The 22,715-nt window shown below is 43.7% G+C and overlaps 1 long non-coding RNA gene across 1 annotated transcript in view; it reads left to right on the top strand.

The window, feature by feature from the left end:
• Nucleotides 1–21,549, top strand: part of LOC306705383 — a 46,159-nt gene extending 24,610 nt beyond the window's left edge. The window contains exons 3-4 of the long non-coding RNA XR_013767338.1: nucleotides 8,932–9,020; nucleotides 20,914–21,549. This is a non-coding gene — a long non-coding RNA (uncharacterized lncRNA). The remainder of the gene's footprint in view (nucleotides 1–8,931; nucleotides 9,021–20,913) is intronic.
• The last annotated feature ends 1,166 nt before the right edge of the window (nucleotides 21,550–22,715 follow it).

Raw genomic sequence — 22,715 nt, 5'->3', positions numbered from 1 at the left:
GAACGGGGAATGGAGAGTGAATGGTGGAGAACCAAACTGTGAGCCTTGGGTCGTACGGTGATTAACCAATCATTGAACGGTACAGTAATGGAAGCGGTGGTGTGAATGAGTGAATGGTGAGTTGGATATGAGTTGGTGTACGTATAGTGTAAGACATTGCATAGCTATACCCACATTTAGAGATTCACCATACAAACACGGGAATATTCAAACCACAAATCCGTCATTGTTGGACCGCAGATGAACCATCGCAGGTCATGGTCCGCCTTTTACACTATTAACTGTATCATGAATGAATGGCCATTATACTGTATATGGGGCCATCGAAGGCACAGTAGACACACTGTCATATGGCTTTATGATCCCTTTGACTCCTGGTCCCCCTCAAGTCCCCGGTGACCGAGGGGCCACGACCTCGGCATCTGCCAGCAGAGGCAGAAGGAGAGGCGAGCGGCGACCGTCTGAGTCACACCTACAGCAGACAGATGCCGTGTAAGATGAAGTCTCAGCAGTGAACCCGCCCGCTGACCGAGTCTCACAGGGCAAGATGAGTCCATAGGACATCGATCGGGACTTCTTCAGCTCCAAGCTACACAAAACGTGTTTGAGGATCGCCCTATGAGGACTCTGTCTGGTCTGAAGCTGCTATGAAATGTGTGCCTCCGTGTAAAATATGAAAGTTTAGGTCTGAAGCCAAACTTTTGCTATTTTTGCTCAATTTAGTCTTATAAGGGATGCCATTTAAACGTCACTGACAACAGTATGTGGCGTTGTTGTGTGAGAACTTACACACAACAACAAACTTGTCCTTTCAACACACCTTTGGCCTTTTGATTCCAGATGACATTCTGTGAAAAAGTTTATTGCTGTTTATCAATTTGTAATTGATACTGTGGCATCGTCACAGGTGGAAAATTATACAAATAGTTCATTATATGTGAATATGTTTCCCTTAAATAGCTATCACAGTTGTTCTTGCTTCGTTGGTTATCGTAGAGGTAGAAGTGCAATGCAGCCACGGTCCTTAAAGGGCTGTGAGGTACGACCAAAATGTTCTATCCCGATGTCGATCGTTTCATACTGATACCGATATATGTCATGATATATATCCTGTTTTATGGTAATTGAATACATATCTAGTCTTTATGAAATACCCACATGGTAGAGGTTATTTTGCATAGTCCTGTGTGACTTGAATACTTGACAAACAGTTTCAAGTGAAATAATATAGAAACGTATTTCCAGCTGTACGCTGATGATTGCATGCATGTCCACGAATGCAGAGTAATCAGATTATTATTATGGTTTAACGACACTGGTGTGTTTCCGTGAGCAGAATGCTTATTAATTCAGAATTTGGAGTTAGTATATGCGTAGTTATTATCAATTCAGACGACATAATTGTGTATCATGAAATCTGGATATATGATTTCGTCACAATATGATGCCATTAGAAAGAAGAATGATCACACTTAATTATGGCCCAGCCCCAGGTCCTAAATGATATAATATTTGTATTTAAGTTTAAGTTTAAAGGTTTTTATTTTCTTATATATGTCTTCATAATATCATATTTTGTGGTGTCAGTGGAGCCAATGTTACATTTTTTGCAAAATAGATTAATTTCTGCTCACTCACAACTATTGAGATGATTTTTATTATAAATTAAATGTATTATTCCATTATTCATCATAATAGGATCCATATTTAATCTCCAGACTCAAGTATTTAATAGAAAAGTGACAATTAGTGTAGATATGATTATTGTGGGAATGTGTTGCTCGGTTCGTTGCTCATCTTTACCTTTTACTATAATTGTGGTTTTGTATCTTTATTGACTTGCACACTGTATGTGGGGGGGGGGGGGGGGGGGGGGGGTGTATGAGAAATACAGTGCGTATTTTTAGTCTTGAACAAAGCTCTCCGTGTACTAATTATTTTACTGAGTATTTGTTTGTGCTCTGAATGTGTGCAGCAGTGCGTGCATGGGAGCTAAGTTTGATGCACGTAAGTGAAGCTGTTTGCCTTCCTGTGTGTTCTGAACCCTCCTTTGCTGCAGACAGTCTGGGGTGCAGAGACGGTGGAGGGTGTGTGTGTGTGTGTGTGTGTGTGTGTGTGGGGGGGGGGGTGGAGGCAGGCAGCGGACATGGCGGCAGGCCAGAATCAATTGGCAGTGTAATGAGATGGCCCGGTGCCAGGTAACCATGGAGCTATACCCTCTTTGCCTGTCTACCAGTGCAGAGTTCAAAATTAAACTGAATGAATGAGAGGAGGGACGGAGGGAGGGGGAGGGCAGGGCAATAAGGGTCTGAAATGGCAGGAGTGGAGGGTGAGAGAATGAAAGAAATGGCAAAGAGAGGAGGGTGGCTGATGAGGCACTGTGGGCTATTTCAAAGCGCTGCTGTACAATTTAAGCCCTCATTTCAGAGGAGGAAGATGGAGGGGGGGGGGGGGAATCCACCCACCAGTTTTGAGCTGTGAAATATCTGGAAATACACTTTCTATCATCTGCATTTTTTTTTTTTGCTATACTGTGCACTGCCAGCAATTAAGTAAAGAACAAGTGCGCTTCACAAAGAAAGGAAAGCGAGCTCCCTGAGTTCTCTTCCCCGATGCACAAATTGAGCTGAAGTCTCGCGGCATTAGTCGCTTTAATTTGCCCGTAAATCTCATTTCTTCATCCCCTACTAGGCCCACACTCTTCCTCCTGTCATGGAAGACGTGTTAATGTTGAGCGTTTGGCTGCATTCTTAAAGTGATTAGTACAAGCCAGTGGATCCTGTAGATGAATAGAAATTAAGTAATTAATACAGTAATTAGATCTTTTTCCTGCTTCTTACAGCCTTGCCCCTGCTATGTCATTGTGCTCTTTCCACAAAGAATCCCCAGAAGCACTGTGCCACCCATAATGGATAGTTTTACTTTGGGCTTTGTCTCAGTCTGATGAACAAAATGTGCTGCTATGTTGTCAAACACTGCACTTCAGTCAAACCGGGATTTGTAATACTTCAATCCATACGTTATGCTGAGATGATAGGCATGTTGAGAGAGAAAGTGTAACATTTCCAAAAGTTAGAAAACTTTGTGATTTTCATTTATCCATTCATTTACATTAATGTAAGTGTGTCAAGAGGAAACCTAAGGTTAACTTAAATGTTTTTAGTGGGATTAATAGATGTGAATAATGCAACTCGTTGATCATTGTGGCTCTTGGTTCTTTTGATCACAATGACACACTCAACCGATAATCAGCAATCAAATCAAATAAAAGCATTATTTTTTTTTTTTAAGCTATACATCTACTAATCTAAAGCTTGTCCAGTAAGCGGAGTAAAGTTTTAGTTGTCTTCTGACTATAGGCCGGCTCCTCCACCTTCTTTAGAAACGGGTCAAACCTGGTTGAAACGGGGCCGAGCCGGCCAGACCCGGCTGAACCGAGCCATCCGTTTTGTTTTGTGCAGCTTTTCCTGCGATGGTGAAAGCAAATGTTAGGCATGGCTGACCATACAGGTTATATACCGTGCGTGTGTGCGTTGTTTGAGTAAAGATTAGAGTGCCGCCTATCCTGATATGACCTTTCCTTTGACGAGGAGGCCGTCTTGGGTTCCTCTATTTTCGTGGTATTCAGAGGGAAGGGAGAGCGTGATATACTGCTAGTCTCGGGGCCTGTGAAAAATGGCCCGGGCACTCCCTGCTGAAATGGCCCAGACTTTGAGAGTTCTGAGTGCACGTCGAGAGGGGAGACAAGACAGCGGGCCAAGATGTCTGTGGTGTGGATTAATGGGGAGGACTGGAGAAAGGGTGCCGCAGTTGTGCGTGAGCAGAATACTCGATGGGGGAAGTGAGAGGAGGGAAACAGCGAGGGACAAGCAACTGCGAGAGATTGGTGAGATGAAAGGGAGGGAAAAAAAAGATTAAAAAAAATGGATTGAATCATCAAGAAGCAAAGATGTACGAGCGTGAATGAAAATGTACAGTAATAAATACTGCTGCTGTCTGGTGTCTCCCACTGCTGCTTTATCCTGCTCTCTTGTCTTGATTGCACTGTGTAGTGTGCAGGCTTTATTCATTCTGTAGCACTGGGCTGAACATGGGGTTCACATTTACACAAAGGCCTTCACAGACACACACACAATAGTCAAGTTCAATGATGGGATATCTCTAAATACAGCACGTGAAGGGGAAATATCAAGCAGGGAGAGAAGGAACAAAGCAAGTCCACGTTTATGGGAGTAAACGCTGAGATGGAGCAGGATATGCAGGATCTTTGGTTACATTTACAGCTAATTATTCTTATTTACATGATTACTTTAAGAGTAGGAATGAACATTTCGTGTCAGGATTATCCTCGCCAGAATAATTGTGATTCACGATATTAACAGATTATCATCAAAACATGCTTAAAACTCTTAAAATGGTACTAAAATGTACTGGAATCACTTACATTTTAAGGAAATATCTTTATATTGCATAAAAGATCGGACCCATCTTTTTGGTGAGGTAATCATAAATCATAAGGATAAAGGATCTTTTCTTTCTTACATGATAATTCCTGTATTTTTTAAATCAGGCTCAGTTTTTCCTCTTCTCTACCTTCACAATAATCCCAATGATGGAGAATTAATTTAAATTTGTTCTATATAATCCTGTATCGTCCCGTCCCTGCCTCCAGAGAATGTGTAGGCACACCTGTAACCGTTATGAAACCAGTCTTACTTCATGTACTACACGCTTCTTCTCTTTGTGTTCCTCGAGCAGAGTCTCTGGGAGACAGATGGGTTCATCTACTGTCCTTATGTCTGCTTTTGGTTGTCGTGAGCGGCAACATTCTGGGAGACAGAAATGCCTTTTGTTAGACAAAACGCTCCGATGGCGTTCCAACGAATTTACATACACACGGGTACTTTGATGTTGATTCTCTCATCATCATGAATGTGTATTATTAATATATACATTTTTTTAGCTTTTACCTACCTCTGACCTTCATTGTGAAATCACAGCTCCGGTGGTTTTCAGAGGTGTTACTGTAGGTTGAAGTTACTCGTGCAAGTTCTTCAGATAGTACAACGGACAGGCTGGACTGTGGGCGGTTATCTCATGTTCTGACATTTGTATCCAAACAATTAAAATCAAATGTTTTCAGTGCCTGCCCACCTACATTTTGCTTGTAGGTACTCAGAAAATGATTGTAATACTCTTTAAAATGCCAATAAGCACGAGCCACGTCTGAAAGAGGAACATGACAGGATGTGCTCGTACTTTGGAAAGCAACCGCTGCCCAGGATTCACTCGGTACCAATGACTAGTCTGAGTGTAGAGGCGACATGTAGAGGTATTTGGTGAAACTTCCTGCAACACACTGACTCATCTGTGACTCAACACAAACAGTTGACACACTATGAATGAAAGAGGGACGGACTGCCGGCATCTTCCATATGTCAATATGAGAATAGGATACAGTGTCTAGTTTTAGTCATTTACATTAAGTAAACATGTTATGAGTGAGGTAATAGTACATATATATATATACATTAATATTCACTGATGACTGCATGTTTTTTTTCCCATGACTAAAGGTAGTGGTAGTACTGTTCCAAATATAAAAATGAAAGGAAAGTTTTGCTTCTTCAGGATGAGAGTATAAAATAAAAACAGTACATTGAGTGTATCGAAATCCTGAGTGCTGTAGAAGGTGTGGGTATTAAATGCACTTAGTGGTCCAGAAATATGAAGGCATTTGTAAGTTACTGCGTTTATACTGTAGTCTGGTGACGAGATTACATGTCTATGTGTCTCTAAAGGACAGCACAGACCATCATACGGGCACAGAACCAGAGAATATAGACTTCCTCACTGAAAGACAACCAAGGTCGAATTTTGTGTGAGGAGTCCTGGACGAGCTATTGTTGTGATTCCCCATTTATAATGTCGAACAATGTTTTAAGACCATTTAATAACAGGAAATACAACAGTGTTGTAGCTATATCATCTGGCATTGCTTTATAAGGTCATCCTGCACTAATAAAATAATAATCCTAGCGTGTCACTGATGCCGTGAGTGGATTTTGTTACGTAGCCTTTCTTATTTTTAAATGAAAGGTGGCTCTCAGATGCAAAATGAAGGGCAAAATGAAAGCAAAGAGGTTTCCATAAACTTGCCTTGCCTTCCAATGGGAGGAGTTAACATGCCATGTCTCTGCCAGCAACCGCACATGTGTCATGCCCATAATAGATCTTTCACTTAAACTCTAGTAAATCACTATGTGGATTATTAGTTTATGTTCTGTTCACAGGCATTTATTTTGAAGGCCTGGTACGTGTACAGCACTCATACAGATTACTGTGAGACCAAAGAGGGACAATAATAAGATTCACATACAGTAAGAACATAGTACCTAAAACAATATTATTCCATATTTATCAAGCCTGTATTCTTCTGCTCCATTCCCCCCACCCCCGCACTTACTTTATATCATCTATTTTTTTTTTTTTAAATGTGGTATTGATTGTTACCCATTGTTGGCAGCCCACTTCCTCCTCCCCACTTTCCCAGGCTCTGAGAGAGGCTTTAAGGGGTTACCTTGTTCGAGGTTTGGGGTTATGCCCATGCCGGTCGCTCTGTTTTCTCCAACCTTCTGTTTTGGAGAGGCCCCTTTTTCTGTGGCCGCCCTGTGACAGGGCTTCTTGGCAATATCCTGAAAGTCAAATCTGTTCATTTAGATTCAAGTGGTGACCAAGGAGCAGACAGCAGCCCATTGGCATGCTGCGGCAAAACAAGTCCCTAACGTCAGGAACTAGACATTTGTCCTTTTTTTCATGAAAGTAACCTGCTGATATACAGGAACTAATCTATGTCTGAAGGCGGTTCTTGTTTTTCTAAGATACAGTATGGCTTATTGTGCAATTTGTAACTGTTTATAAATTGCAAACAAATTAGCTTCTTGTTCTTCCAGACGTCAGGGTCATATAAGGGTTATCATTTATTACTTAAAGGCACTTTAGCGAGAGCTGCTTACTGGTATTGGGCTTCTGTGAATGCAGTCTAACTGTACAAGAGTGTAGGAAAAGCTTCTTCAAAAAAAATGGTGGGTTGCCTCACTGGTGGGTTCAGTCAAGTGTAGGATGGAAATATGTTGTGTTTTGTGTGAAACCAGTGGTGATCCACATCTGTAAACTCTACCAGGAACAAGAAATGCACTGTATGAAACAGAAAGCCTATCGCTGTGAGGGAAGAACAACAGGATCAAATGTACGGAAATGGGGGGAAAATAACTGTGTGGGCTCACAAAAAATAATCACACCAGGTTGCATCATTTCTTTATTTAATAGGGAATTAAGAAAATACAATCCATAGCCCTTTTGAATTGAAGACACACACACACACACACACACGTATTTATTTAAAACCAAGGCACACAGTGAAAAAAAGTTAGGAATTAGTATATAAATAACCATGAACAGATGCAGATTAAAGCATAATTCAACAGTTGTTGATATGTAAATATTGCTTTTTATAAATAGAGAATATACGGTCGTCAAACTAGAGTCGCTTGTCTTGTAAGGGACATTCAGGAGACACTAAATAAGAGCATAAAACCCCCCAGACAACAGTGTGGAGCACCAGGATGTGGGCACGTGGGAGACGCACACTAAGCCGTACTAGTTACAGTCGGAGCCTTCCCTCTGCGTGGTGGGCCGAGTAGAGTTCCTCGTGGACTGACAAACACAGCTGTATGCCATTCGTCCGGTCTGAAAGACGGCGAACGGGACAAAGGGCATGAGTGAGGAGAGGGGAAAACGAGGGAGAGATGCTCGCCGAATCGCCCAGCCCTCCCCTGAGCACGGACGGGGAAGCACCACTCTTCCTCTTTGCTCAGAGCCGCTTTCTCCCGGCCCTCAGCCATTTTGGAGGGAGGAAAAAAGTGGCTGCTTTCTCTCTCTCTCTCTCTCTCTCTCTCTCTGTCTCTCTCTGTCTCCCTCTCTCTCACTACGTGGCATAGCTTTGGAAAGGCTGCTGTGTTGTAGCAGCAGAGAAGACACGTTTTGCAGCTCGCACTCGGGAGATAATATGTTTGCAGAGACAAAAAAAAAAAAATTCTGACGCGAATCAACCTTCTTCCATCTTGACTTTTTTTTTTTTTATGAATTTTTTGTTACCCTTGCCTTCAGCGGCTAAGCCTCTCTCCTCTGTGCTGTGCACTTTCACTCATGCTGTGTCCTTTCCTTTGAAAAACTTGCGCTCTAGTTTTGTTGGCCGGTCCGCCGGTCCATTCCCCTTTTCTTTTCTTTTTTCCAAGTTATATCTTTTCTCATCTCTCAATTTGATTTGATGCAACAGAGTTAAAGACAAAGGAATATGTACAGATTTTGGCAGCACTAAGAAGAGGCAGAGCTGCAGCCAAGGATCCTGCTGGGATCCAAAAAAGCCAAGCAGAATGAAGCACCAAAAAAAAAAAAAAAAGAGAAAACACCACCCTTTCCTTTGCTTGGTCACAAATTCCACTTTCTCTGTAGCCAGCCCTGCGCTGCCACTCCTCCTCATCCACATCTTACCGCATTCAACCTTTTGCCATTTCTCTCTTGCCGTACATTTTTTTTCAAAGGCGATTTGAGGTTTTTGTACCCCGGAAAATGGGCACCGGACAACGGGTTAGGAGGGCGTAACGGGGACAGAACGAAGGGAAGTTATCTTCCTACTTTTGCTTGTTATTTAGCTTCTTTCCTCTTTTTTTTTTGCTGCTACTGTTATTGAATCGTTGTGCTTGTAGTTTTTAGTCTTGTATGTGTTTTACGGGTACGCTTGGATTACCACGTGTTTGTGACTGTGTGGTTTTTAGGAATGTGTGTGCACAGGTATCTGAATCTGTCAACGTTGGACTTTCTGCTCTGTTCAAAGTCAGTTGTTGATGATATGTATGTCTGTTTTTATAGGTTTCTTGATTTATGCTGTAGCATTGGCCTACACTTCGAGCCCGACTCCATCTGATTCCAGAGGATGTCTGACCATCGTTTCCCTCTTGGTATGTTTGCAATTTATGATACTTATAGTTTTCTCACTGTTAGCTTGTTTCAGTGTTTCTGATCCGTAACGTACGATGCGTACGTGATTAGTTCACGGTACGTGTTTTTATGGTGTTCATTGCAGGTAGTAAGGTCAAGGGGAACAGTCTTGTTGCATATTATGGAAATTAATAATTTATCAAGTAATTGCACAAACTGTATTTATAAACTGCCAAGATTAAAACTGGCATCATACTTTGTACTCTGCTCAGGTGCGATTAAACGTGATTTCACTGCCTTTTTTTCGTCTTGCTTTAGAATATTTTCCGAAAGATTTGGGATTCGTTGTCTGTTGGCGGTTGCAGATGTAATTGGTCCTTTTGCTGAGAATGCAAATGGTCTTGTAATGGCCTCGGGGTCTTTCTATTCATATTGCTGCATTTTTGTCTCGTACTGCCTAAAATGGCATTTTATACAGCACGAGCATATTTCCTGAATAAAAAATCCGTAATTTTTTTAAATTTCCAAATCTAAAACAACACACGTTATATTATTCTGTCTGACATTTCAGAAACAAATGTTGACCTCAGAAGAAGGTGTGATCGGTAGGTTACACAGACATCACGTCATGTGCTCTGGCCTTTACAGCGTACCAGGGTTTCATTCCAATGCTCACAAACAGGAAATATGTTTTATAGCCACATTGAAAAAGGTCTGATGAAATATAAAATATGAAAAATATATGAAAGGAACTGTATTTGATTTCACTCTTAAGACAAGGATGTATTCCTTAAATGTGGTAAAAGTTAAAAAGACTAAACTCGTAAATATGCAACATAGAGTGGAAGACATCAACCCTGGGTTGTGATAGGCGCTGTGTTGTTCATCGTGTTTCTGTTGCTTGAACGCCCACTGAGTGGGTTGCTATGTTGAATGAGTGGAGTTTACAGGATCAGACTGTAAAATGTCTTTGCTGTTTCTACGTTTTCGTGGGTTTCGTCTTTCTTATCTGTTCTTTGAAGGGGTAACGTCAGCTGCCACAAACCCGTAGATCCGAACTTGTGGTGACTGGCTGCGCAAGCTCGTGTCTATAGGTATGTGTCTTCATGGCAAACACTACACCTGCCCTCTGTCTGTAAGAAAAAAACGAACTATTATCATCAAAGCAGCTTTTGACCGGCTAATCATAAAGATTGGAATTTGTCAGACTTAATTACAGCCTTGGCTGTACAGCAAGTAATTTATAACACCAAGCTCTCCTTGCCTGTGTGCCCTGACGTTAACACCACTGACCCTGTCACAGGAACAGGAGGCTCTCTACCAAACGTACCCCACGTGTCCCATACTCACACTGTGACCCCACCCAAAAGTAGGAGGGCTGGACCATATGAGAAAATGACACGACATTGCAAACATTCCTGAATTAGGCAAATGGGTAAGTGCTACAAACCAATAAACAGCAATATTACGGGATGTTTTTTACAAAAATGCATTTGTCCGGTATGTTATCAATGGATTCGCAAGAAACAATTTCGACGACTGTTTCTTCAATTTTTTTTCGAAATTTCCAGATGTCGTAATAACTGCCTTTGTCATGACATAGTGCGCTGTCACAATAAACTGTAACTTTACATTCAGCGTGATGGGATTTGATCCGTTTCGCCCCACAAAGCAGCGGTTTCCTCCAGTGTTCCGCAGGTTGAGGTAGTAGGTTGTATAGTTCAGAGTGACACCACAGGAGATAACTGTACAGCCTCCTAGCTTTCCCTGAGGAAACACCACACGCTCTGCACCCGGATGGACTATTTTACTAAACTCCAACCTTTGTGTGGTATCAGACTGGGCGCTGAGTTGTTCCTGTTGATTGTAAATACTTTGTATGAGGTGGTTTTGTAGCTTTTGTAATAATATTTCTTCCCACAATGTTTCACATTTTTTTATAGGGCGTAGGAAGATATGTAAAATATGTCTTGCACAAACTAGCATGAACATGGCAAAAATCGCCTCTAAAAACAATCATGATGCAGGGGATAAGGGGGGGGGGGGGGGGGGGGGGGGGGGGCACCAACATGCTGCTGCAGCGAGGTCTGTGTGCCGCTCTGGTGAAAGAGATGCCACTGAAGGGAAACACCATACAGCCGCAGGGGGAAGAACACGGTCTTGGCAGCCAATAATGTACAAAGTTCAGTTTCACTTCACCAAAACGATATGTTTCCTCTGTGTGGTAAAGAAAATGCTGTGCTCAACACAGCCAGTAACAACTTTCACTGCTTCAAACCAAGAAAACCACCGAGCCCTGAGTTCATCTCGGTCCCCGATAACGACGTGAAATAATCAAATTTATTGCTTCATTTATTCATTATTTATTTATTTGGCAAAGTAAAATGGCTATCTTGACAAACCATGTGATTTTTTTAGCAATGGCAGTTAAAAATACTATTTTTTATATATATATATATATATATATAATTGCTGTACATTATAACACTGCTGCAGGATTTCTTCCACTGTTCATCAAATATTCCTGCTATAAACGTCCATAAAAGTTCGTGCCTTTAAGCAGTGTTTGGTCTGAACTAATCTGAGGAATAAAAGCCGTCAGTGGATGCCGTCCTGTGAGGGAGGGATGGTATCCCCGTAGTGCGGTGTGCTGCTGTGTGCAGATGTGTAGAGCACGGAGTGGCGTGATGATGAAAGACTGTTTCCACTTAAACCCCTTCGCTCTCTGTCCCAAGGCCACCGAGTTCGATGGAGGTGGAGTGAGGAGCTCTGTGGGCCAGAATGCAGCAGGGGCCCTTAGTACGGGGCAGCTTCGGCAGCGAGCAGTCAGCTACAGTAGATACAGCAAGACTCTAGCGCGTCGTTATTTTCTCTCTCGGTGCATAATTACCCGGCTTACTCTGCTCTTTTTTTCCTCGACGAGCAAAGTGTTTATTCATTTGCATCCCTGTCTGTGGGGAATGTGTTGTTATGGCCATGGGGTGTTACAGTATGCAGCAGGAGGCATACTGTACAGGAGCTCTCCCGAGTGCCCCCCCCCCCCCCACACACACACACACACACACACACACACACACCACGCCCTCCTTGTGGAATCTAAGTGTAGGTTTTTTGCCTTCACTGAAAACGTCTATAAATAGTCCCGTTTAGCTGTTCTAATGTTAGTTCGGCGTGCGGTCGACTCGAAGCGTCAGGGTCGCCTGAGAGGAAGTGAAAGTAAAGAAAGACACTTTGTCAAACGGCGACGACGTGAACGGACCCTTCACTGCAAGGAAGTGCATGTGATGTGTTGAGAGGACACGGCATGTGATGTCTGTGGCCCAGAGAGATGCATTCGCTTTAAAAAAAACAACAACCAAAAAAATCAGCTGGAATAGAGAAAGAAAGGACAATCGCTTGATGATCAAATCAAAAAGAAAGAAAAAATTGTAAATGAGGATTTTTTTTTAATCGATCTTGAAGTGAAAGAGAATGCACTCTCAAAGAAGCCGGTGGAGGGAGAGAGGGTGATCGTGTGGGACCACACAGGCCATTTTTTCTGCTGTCACTGATCTCAGCCCATTGTGTGTTGTCCGTCAAAGGAACCCTGCTCTGGTGATTCCCTCTTCTCCCCATCGGTCCTGCTCTCCTACCATCTTGTCTCTCGTCCTTTTTTTCACGAGCCTTTTCTGCTGCTTTACAGCAGCTAACGCTGGTAAAGTATGAGACGACCACACCACCGGGCTTCCAGTTACATTTCCTTTACCGCTCCCTGAACTGCGTTTTCTCCTCTCTTACTCCCCCCTTTTCTCTTCCGATCTTGTTCCCACCCTCCTTTTTCTCCATGAAACGCACGCTGTAATCCCCAGTCACTCTCACAGACACAGAGGGAGACAGAGACAGGAACAGAATACCGGACTTGCCGACCGGAGAAGGATTTCTTTTCTTTTCTTTAATGAAAAGGAGCTTGAAAAGAGACATTGTAAGATATAAATGTGATTGCCTATCGTATGCCTTCTTTCTTTCTTTCTTTCCTTCTCTCCTCTGCTTTCTTGCTTCCTGTGCTCTTGTTCCCTTTACCACTTTCTCCCTCCCTCTCTGCCTTTCCTTATCTCTCCTTCTCTGCATGTAGCAGGCCTTTAGAGTGTAAGTGATTTCAGCTGTGGGAGGAAATGAATGGTTGACATTTATTTCTCTTTCCCCGCTCTGCTACTGCTGTTCTCGATGCTGTATTTAGCAGACAGAGGGGTAAGCGGAGCCTCTACAGTGCCTCTCTCTCTCTCTGCCCTGGGGACTCGAGCCTGCAATCCATGAAGCATGCAAGGCAGAGGAGGGAAAGAAAATACAGAGGACACAGACGGAGAGGTGTGATACGGCGAGACCAAAGCGCCGAGCAGGAACAGGAAGAAAATGTGAGACAGATGGAGCCAGGAGACAGACAGAGAGAGAGACAGACAGACAGACAGACAGACAGACAGACAGACAGGGGGAAGATGGGTAGTGGTGTCACATGGAGAAAGAGGGGCGAGTAGCAGTGGATAGAGGGACTACAGCAACAGGCGTTACACCTTTTTTCCTATTATTCACAATACAGGCGGTCTATGTCTGAGCCTATTTTCAGAGCTTTTAATCATAACAGCAAAATTCAGATTATAACAAGAACTTCCGTTTTTTTTTTGTTTTCGCTTTTTTCGTTTTGAAGGTCTGATGTAAAACTGTGATTGATATGGAAAACTTCAGAGAGTGCTGAGATTGTGGGCACACGTGTACTTTATTGGATTGCATGTGGCCTGCGTGTTTGTCCGAGGGCGGTGCTTTTTGTCTTTTTATTGGCTTTCATTGTTATCCAAGTGGTCAGTTCTGTATCTTACCTTAACTCATCTCGCATTCATTCTGCTGTTGTTCAACTCGTCCCTTCCTGTCTTTCTTTCTCGTCTCATTTTTCTACCAGTGAGCATGCAGCGGTTCAGGCCCATTGATCTGCTCGTTTTTTTTTCCTTGTGCATGCCATTTTTACTACCGGTGCCCGCTACAATGCATCTTCTTGCACACCTATTTTGTAAAGGCATTTAAAGAATAGCTTTTTGCTTTATTCTCTACGGTTTCTGTTGCTGCTTTTTGTCTTAGCGGCTTCTTTCCTCCATAGTTTCAAGATTTACTGCAGTGTCAATCAAGTGTATCACTTTCAATTTGAACCCATCCTTGCTATATTTCTTGTTCACCTACTTTAACCCTTTAACCTTACTCTTGCCCTCCCTTTCATCCCTCTCTCTCTCGCTCTCTCTCTCTCTGCACATGGAACAGTCTTGCATGTCTGAGCAGCAGACGGCTAGACAGCAGCCTCATGTGCTAGTCCGAATGATCCGTTCAACAAAAGCCTGAGCTAGCAGCACTAAAATCTCTTCCTCTGCTTCAATCTCCAGCTTTCTTTCTTTTCTCTCTCTCTCTCTCTCTCTCTCTCTCTCTCTCTCTCTCACAGATCTCTCTCTTTTCATTTTGTCTGGCCACATCCTCCCCTCCTCTGTTCCTCTGCCGGGCTGACCGGCGCAGACACACACACACACAGAGAGAGAGAGAGAGAGAGAGAGGACTGCGGCAGCCTCTGCCATCACGGTCAGCTGGGTAAGTTTTCCTCTTTCCTTCTCTCCTTCCTCGCATCTCGTCTCATCACCCTCCCGACCTCCCATTCCTCCTCCTCTTCATCTCACGGGCAGTCAGATCTCATTCTGTCCACCTGACGAATAGGCTTTCCCCTCCGTACAGCCAGAGCCGTGTGATTGACAGGTGCGGTCTCAGAGGACCGACAAGCCTGCCATGTCTGGAGATGGGATATAATATAAGTTGTAAGGAGCTTCGGCATTCATTTTAAGCGACGGAGGGCAAATTTAATCTGGCAGTCCTTTTTCTGTCTCCGCTGCTCTCCCCGTCGTCTGGCTGGCAGCGCTGCGCATGTGCATGGTGCAGCATTTTTTGGCATCTTAAAGTGAAGAATCAAATGTGTTGTGCTATCGATTATCATGCCACGATTTGGCCCGAGCAAAGGCTGCGAGAGCGAGAGGGAGGCCAAAATATGCTCAGGCAGAGCCGTTCTTGTGAACATCATGTCCCAAGACGGGTGTGTATGGCCGTTCGGTGGCGACTACAGTGCACGTGTGCACAGCACATGTGTGTGTTCACTTGCAATAAGAAGATATGTGGTCAGTTTCTGTATGGAGAGTGTGCGATTGCGTGCGGATGTGATTGACGGCATGTGTCTGTATTCGACTTGTGCGCATAATACTGCGATACTTATTGTCTTATACAGTATAAAAAAGGTTTTGCATGAACTAATGCATGTGCGGGGGGGCGGGGGAGGGTGCGGACTTATCGAGACCAGACCGGACTTAGTGGCAAAACTGAGTCTTAGGTAACAGCACAGCACAAAGCCAGCGAGAGAGGTAGCTGCCATTGTCTGCTGGAGTCTCGGCGCTCGTGCAGCAGACCATCTAATGTATGTCGCATAGTAAAGGCCAATTGGAAAAAAGCAATCTGTACCTCTCTCATTCCCTGAGACCCTAACTTGTGACGTTTTGCTGTGATGTGCACGGGTTGGGTTCTTGGGAGCTGCGAGGGGCACTCACACATCTCTGTAACCTAAAAAAAAAAGACGAAAAAAAAAAAAAGACTAACATGGCGGAAAGACACAAAGCGCAGCGAAGAAGGGACGGCTTCGCTTTGTGACAGGGAGGGTTCATATGATCCACCCACACAACGAAAATAGAGATCGAGGGGGGACGAAAAGGAAGAGCATTGGGTTTATTTCAGGTTATGGAAGGGGTTTAGACCCAGAGGCAGGCACAGTGTGTGGGGCGTTAGGTGGGGGTGGGGGGAGGGTAGGGGGGGGGGGGGGGGTGGATAGAGGAATGTGGGTATGAAGGACATGTGACTGGGAGGGAGGGATTGTCCAGACAAGATGCGGTGATACAGTCGAAACGCCGTCACATTTATAGTATCCTCGTTCTTATAGGCCGGAAACAATGAATGAATGACAAAGTTATGACTAAGGTTACACCCACGGTGACTAATGTTACACATGCTAGCATTAGACGAACAGCACAAGTACCTCACCCAGCTGTAGAGACACTGCCCTGCTTGTACTGTATAGACTCACAGTCATACGCTGACACTGTCCCAGTAAACGTGTATTCATTTATATGCAGCAGACAAGGGTTTTAGCGCATAATATCTAATATACTTGGGCTGCAAAGTGCAAATCACCCTTTGAATATAATGATATTCAGCGCTGTACTTTATTATATTATGATATAACAGACAAAAGATACTAATTCATTGTGACTCTTCCTGTCTCCTACGGGCTCCTCCCGCCTCATCTTGAGAGCGACACAAAGTACTGATGAGAGCGTGACACTGAAAGCTCGGTACACTTGTGTTTGACCTCATGAAAACGATCATCTTTCTTTTTTTTATACCTGCTGCTCCCGCCTGTGTGTCTTTGTTACGTGTGAATAGGAGATAGTTAATCAGGAAACTCACTGCATGGGTTGAGTGAGAATTATAGGACACTTGTGTATGTTTGCAGCAAGGGCGCCACCCCCGTGGGTGCCAAGTTGTTAAGACTATGGGTGGAAGCGGGACTGTAGCGCGATGCAACATTACAGTAAAAAGGCTGTTATAGCGTGCGCTGTGTTTTAATGGATGCTACGGGAGGGTAGAACCGGAGAGACGGTATTCGGGTCCGGGGTTTCTTGATGCAGTACTGTACTCGGGGGCCACTTTGAGTCTACAGCTGCTGACGACGAGGGTGTCATGCTGAAAGACTGTCGCCTCAGTGTTCACAGTTCTCCTAAAACTAGCGTTCAGTGTGTTGAAATGTGTCTGCAGGGGCGAATGCCTCTTTCTATAATTGCTCGGTGATCTGTGATCACAGTAACAGCTTCATTTCCAGCTCTCCCCTCCCTTTATCCACACCTCCAGAATGTAACCCTTTACACGTCTCCTTCCTCTTCTCCTTCTTCTTCTTCTCCTTCTTCTTCCTCTCCTTCTTCTTTTTCTTCAGCCACTCTGAAGTCACTCTCCGTCTTTTCCGCGAGCTTCAGCAACATTTGAGCCGCGATGCCGTTTGATGTTTTGTCCTCATTCTTTCATTAGTTGGGATTGGGTAGTGATGCAGCGATCATGTGGTTGAGAGACAGGTAGCTTTGAGCTCTGATTTCTATTTTCAGCTTTGATTTTGAAGGCAATTTTTAGCCGTGTCAGCTGAATGCTTGAAGAAACAGCTGCCTTTTTTTTAGAAGAGGAATTTAGAGATTTAGAGATCCATTAAATACTCCGTTTTACTATGTGGTCAAACATGGACTTCTGTTAATATGAACCTCATTCACATTGTCACGCACTTCATATCTTCTTGGGAGTGTTGCTCCCCAGCCTGGTTTCAGTTTACTGTGTGAGAAAGGTTGCCTCACAATGACTCCAGCAGGGTTTAATGCAGGTTAGACAGTTTTTATTACTGATAGTAAACCATATTAAATCATCTCTAAGCCGATATGCAACAGAGCTGAACAAACACACACAAACTAGTCTGAGGAGTAGAATCTGACTGATGTTGGTTCCTGTAGGATGCCTGATTTGCGTTAAGTCTACAATCCACATCGTGTGCAGCCCTTGATCGTTCACTGCCAATGGTCGGAAATACTTTGCCACTGACGTCTCCGGCTCCACACGATCGCTTGAATATTGAGATGTTTAAGCCGTAGGGGTTTCAGGGTGGACGTCTGTGTTTTTGTGACGCCATCTTTCAATCACTCTGAGATAAAAAAAACAACAACAAAAAGCTTGTATTGTCTGCAGGAGTTCATTATCTGAACACGTCTCATCTCCCACGTGTCACACACATTTGTTGCGTAAAAATGTGAACGTAGTGATGTGCCTCAATTCAGTGGCGTTTCCTAATTGAAGCGGCATGTCTGCGTCAGTAGGTCACGGTGTCGGTGTTTGCCTCGTTCAGCTCAAACATGCAGAGAAAGAAGTAAATGCAGACAAGACAGTAAGGAAGAGGAAGAGAACAAGAACACAATATTTGTAGATTTCTGTTCGGATTTCAAATGTCATCCTCTAATCTAATAAAAAAGTAATGAGAGCAGCTAACTTCAATGGGTTCACTCCAAGCATTCACATTGGACTTCCATGACTGTGTGTGTGCGTGTGTGTGTGCGTGTGTGTGTGTGTGTGTGTGTGCATGTGTGTGTGTGTGCACACGCCACATTATTAAGACCTCCCACTGCAGCCTTGCCCCCCCAGCCTCTGCTCGATTCTTTTCCAACTTGTAAAATGGCCGACCATTTAGAGGACTGTAGATCTTTCTGTGTTTCTCACTGACAACTTGCTTGTTGAATGTTCTATATATATATATATATATATATATATATATATATATATATATATATATATATACACACACTGTACAGGCAGGTGTAGTGCTCCCAGCTGGTCCTGCAGTGGTGGAAAAAATGAATTACTAATACGAGAGTCTTTTGGCTGTCATGTCCTGTAGTTAACATACAAGTGAATGCACAAAATGAAGAGGTCGTACTGTAAATCACAAAGCAGCCATTAGTGATTTACTTCCACCGCGTTCACAGGGAGCAAACCTCAACACTTAAACATGCTGATTTTCTATTTTTCGTGCTCATCTAAACGCATGAATAAACACATCTGTTATCCGAGTGCGGAGCATATGCTAGTGAGTGCGGTTTTGTCAGCTTCATGTCCTCATTGGTCTGTCGTTTCCGTGTGAACGTGATCTCACTCACGCTCGCTCAGAGTCCTGAGATGCCCTCTGAACGCCGGATTGAGAGGCTGGCCTCGCGTTTGAATCCAGCTCTCTCTCTCTCTCTCTCTCTCTCTCTCTCTCTCTCTCTCTCTCTCTTTCTGTAGTGCTGCTGCTTGTTACAGTCGCTGCTGTTGCTCCAGCGGCAGCAGCAGGTGTGTCTCCCTCCTGTGCCCCCCCCCTCCTTCCTGTTCCCTTATCACTGCAGTACGGCAGCTCTGTCTGGGAGCCAGCCATTCCATTGTTCTCGCGCCCCCTTCACCTAAAGGTGCTCTTGTGGGTGCTTGGCGCCGCCCAGCCCGCCCCGGCCCGGTGAAAACGGGACCGGTTCCAAATCGCTGTGATACTTGGCACCTAGGTGCCCTGAGCACGTTTTCTGTCTCCCCTTTTCTCCCTGGACAGAGCTTTGCTACACTCTCTGCCGCAGACCGCCGCCATCTTGTTACTGCCTGTGTGCTGCAGGTCTGCCCGCCTCAGCTGCACTCAAAACCAAATCGTCGAACCCAGCCTCGAGTGTTCGCCAGCGTCTCCCTCTCTCTCTCTCTCTCTCTCTCGCTCTCGCTCTCGCTCTCTCTGCTGCCGCGGTGGTTTTGTTCTGTGCAATCATGCCTTTTCAGAACTTCATCACAAACACTTTCGGAGCTAATGGGAGCATTTTATCGCCGCACAGAGGCAGACACACCTGGAACTTTTATTACACCTAAAAGGGCCGTACAACACGGAGGCTGCAGGCTCTCATCACATTTATACTTATTAGCACAAAAAGGAATTTATGTCATTAAATGCAGCCTGTGTGTGTGTGTGTGTGTGTGTGTGTGTGTGTGTTTGTGTGAGCAAAACATTACCGTAACTGTCACAATTACACATAACACCATCCAAACACAACTTAGACAAATAAGTGTGACAGTAGACTCATTCTTATACTGCTGATTTACCAATGTTATAACAAAAGTGCCATCTCCTTTATGCAAGATATGATTGTTGGTTGTTTTTTAAAGGGAATAATGAATCAAAATCTGATTTTGCAGGTAGTTTACGGAGCCCAGTGTATGCGGAGACCATGAGCACATATATATGCTATCTGTGTGTGTGTGTGTGTGTGTGTCTTTGAGAGGGAGGGCGGGAGGAAGAAATTGAGTCGTGGTAAGAAAGTCCTCATTCTAATTCTGCTCGGCACAAACTACGCTGTTTGACCACATGTGCACAGAGCAGATATACTAAAAGGACTGAAAATGAAACGTGCTCGCGTTCCCTCTAAACACTGTTTACACAGAACATAAACATACTTAGATTGTATAGATACATCTTTTCCAAACAGCCCCATGAATTATTCACAAATGTCTGCATTCTAGATGTGCTACACGTTCAAGTGTTGTTGTAGCACTACAAAGGCACTTTGCACACGCTTTGCATCGTACTTGAATCAAATACGAGCGACATACAAACATGATAAAGGGGGCAGATTTCAGCGTACAGTATGGAAACGGTGTAACTGTATTGAGAAACGAGTGGATGTGAGTAGGCGGAGGCCAAAGTGATACAGCAGTGAGTTCAGAAGGTCTTCGGTCCTCTCTGACACTCTGCCAAGAAGAGACGATGTAATACTAATGAAATCATAAAGAGCATGAAGAAAAACAAACTGTGTCTGGACTCTGGAGTACACATCCATACATCTGATGTTGTCAGTTTATTTATTTTACTTGTGTCTCTGGGCATACACGCACTGTACGTGCAAGGCCAAAGGCTTCAGGGTTAAAACGTTGCTTTCATCTGACGTTTCATTTTTCAGGTCAGCGGAGGCAGCACCTCTGAGTGGATCACAGAGCTGTTCAATCGTTCATCTGAATGTGATGTGTGGTTCAAGAGAAAGAATGACAAACGGACTGAATTCAAGTCATTTCTGATACCGGCATCAACTGCATGCAGAGAATATATGTGCGATTTAAAAGATTCAGCAGCATTATACTGTATTATAAAGGGTTATAACATGTCATAGTGGACAGAGATAAATGTAACACGGTAAAACAGGACAAAAGACTTTTGTGCCGTGCCATTATTTTTACATCTTTTTTTAAGGGATGACCATCTGTCTGTTGTTTTTTTTACAGATCTCCATGATGCCCTGAGGATGAACACATAATGTCTTTTAGTGAGTTACCCCAACTCCTCATCTAACGTCCTCAGGAGGTAAAATGTTTCACTTATCCAGTGAGATAATATCTCCTCATCCATGTGATGGACTGACACAAAATGTTGAACAGACATTCGTGGTTCCCAGACGATGCGTCCTCATGACGTCTAGGCACCGCGAGGATGACGCGGGTGGTTTGGTGGTGAGTGTCTAAACAACTACGGGATGGATTGTCATGAAACGTTGGGGCAGACATTGATATCCTTCGGTAACCCCTTAACGCTTCATGTACACCATCATCAAGTCCAAGTCTTTGGTTTCAGACTAAAACACCCAAAATGAATGACATTCACATCAGCCTCAACTGTACTTTGTGTTCAGCGCTGATCAGCAAATGTGAGCATGCTAACATGCTTTAAGCTAAGTAAACATTAGTTCTGCCAAACCTCACCATGTTAGCATCATTATGGTGAGCATGTTAGCATGCTGGCGTTAGCATTTAGCTCAAAGCACTGCTCCGCCTACTGTAAATGCAGCCTCATAAAACCGCTAAGTAGTGTAGCTCCTTGGAGGGACGTCCCACACGTAGTCATCATGTGTAGACTACGTCTCTGAAGCTAAGTGTGACTCTCATGTAATGTTTTGTGTTTGTTTCCATTCCCACGGCAAATGAGTTTCTCCTTGGGTACAATAAAGTCAATAAAAAAAAACAAGTAGCAATTAAAACATGGATGAATCAACTATGATCATACTTTGAGCAGCAGAACGGCCATTGATGATCACATTGATTTGCAGCTATCTTACTGTAACAGTTGCCGACCCGCATTGCTGCTATATTGCAGTCAGAAATAAAGAGAATCGGAGTGCAGTGAATTATCTTTTAAAGGCAGCAGAGCAGGCAAAGATTGCATGACACGGTGCAGTTTGCACGTGGAACGTAGAACGCACTCGGTGATGAAGGCCAGATGTTTGAGTTATGCATGGGAAGTCAGTTGTCTACAGTTGCTACTGGGTATGACAGTGATGTGGCCGGGCACCAGCACCGGTATCTACTGTATAATCGAGTTTAGGAAAGGCCCTCTCACATGTTATGCCGTGTATGTAACCAATACATGTGCTCGGTTTGAAAAACACAGTCTTCAAAGAACATCAGGTGCATGAATAGAAATAGAAACAGCATATGAGTGAGTAAGTAGGAGGAGTTGTTGCAACTAATCCCGTTTCTCATGAAGTAAATCTTACTAAACATTAACAGTCAATGAAATAACATAAAAGAGAACTATCATGTTAACTGCTGTTGGCCGAAAACTTCATGTGTCAGATACAATTTTGGGGGATTTCTTTTTCATGTTATTCATGTGTACACGTGTTTTACACGTTCAACAGATGTTGGTCCTTTGAAACTTTTTAAACGAGTCACAGAAGCAGAACAACTGAGGACAACCAAGGACAGTGACAATAAAATCATTCAACTGCTGTGTTCTTAAAAAGGTTTTTTAGATTTCGCAGGACATGGTGGTCACAGTATTGAGGAGAAATACAAATGTATGCGCAGCAGCCAGCGGTACATTTGTACTCCTCCTCCTACTGTAGCCCTTTTCCCTCGTTCCTTCTCCCTGCTTTTTTCTCCTCGTCCCACACACATTTACACACACACACACACACACACACACAGCCTGTCTCTGTGTCCCACACACAGTTACACACACACACACACATTGTCTTTTGTTTGGATTCAGACGGCATTGAAGGCAGATCCTGTGGCCCTTCTGAGGAGAA

Source organism: Pholis gunnellus, assembly GCF_910591455.1.
Source record: "Pholis gunnellus genome assembly, chromosome: 13".
NCBI lineage: Eukaryota > Metazoa > Chordata > Actinopteri > Perciformes > Pholidae > Pholis > Pholis gunnellus.
The sequence above is the reverse complement of the archived record's forward strand: the minus strand, read 5'-3'. Positions and strand labels throughout refer to the sequence as shown.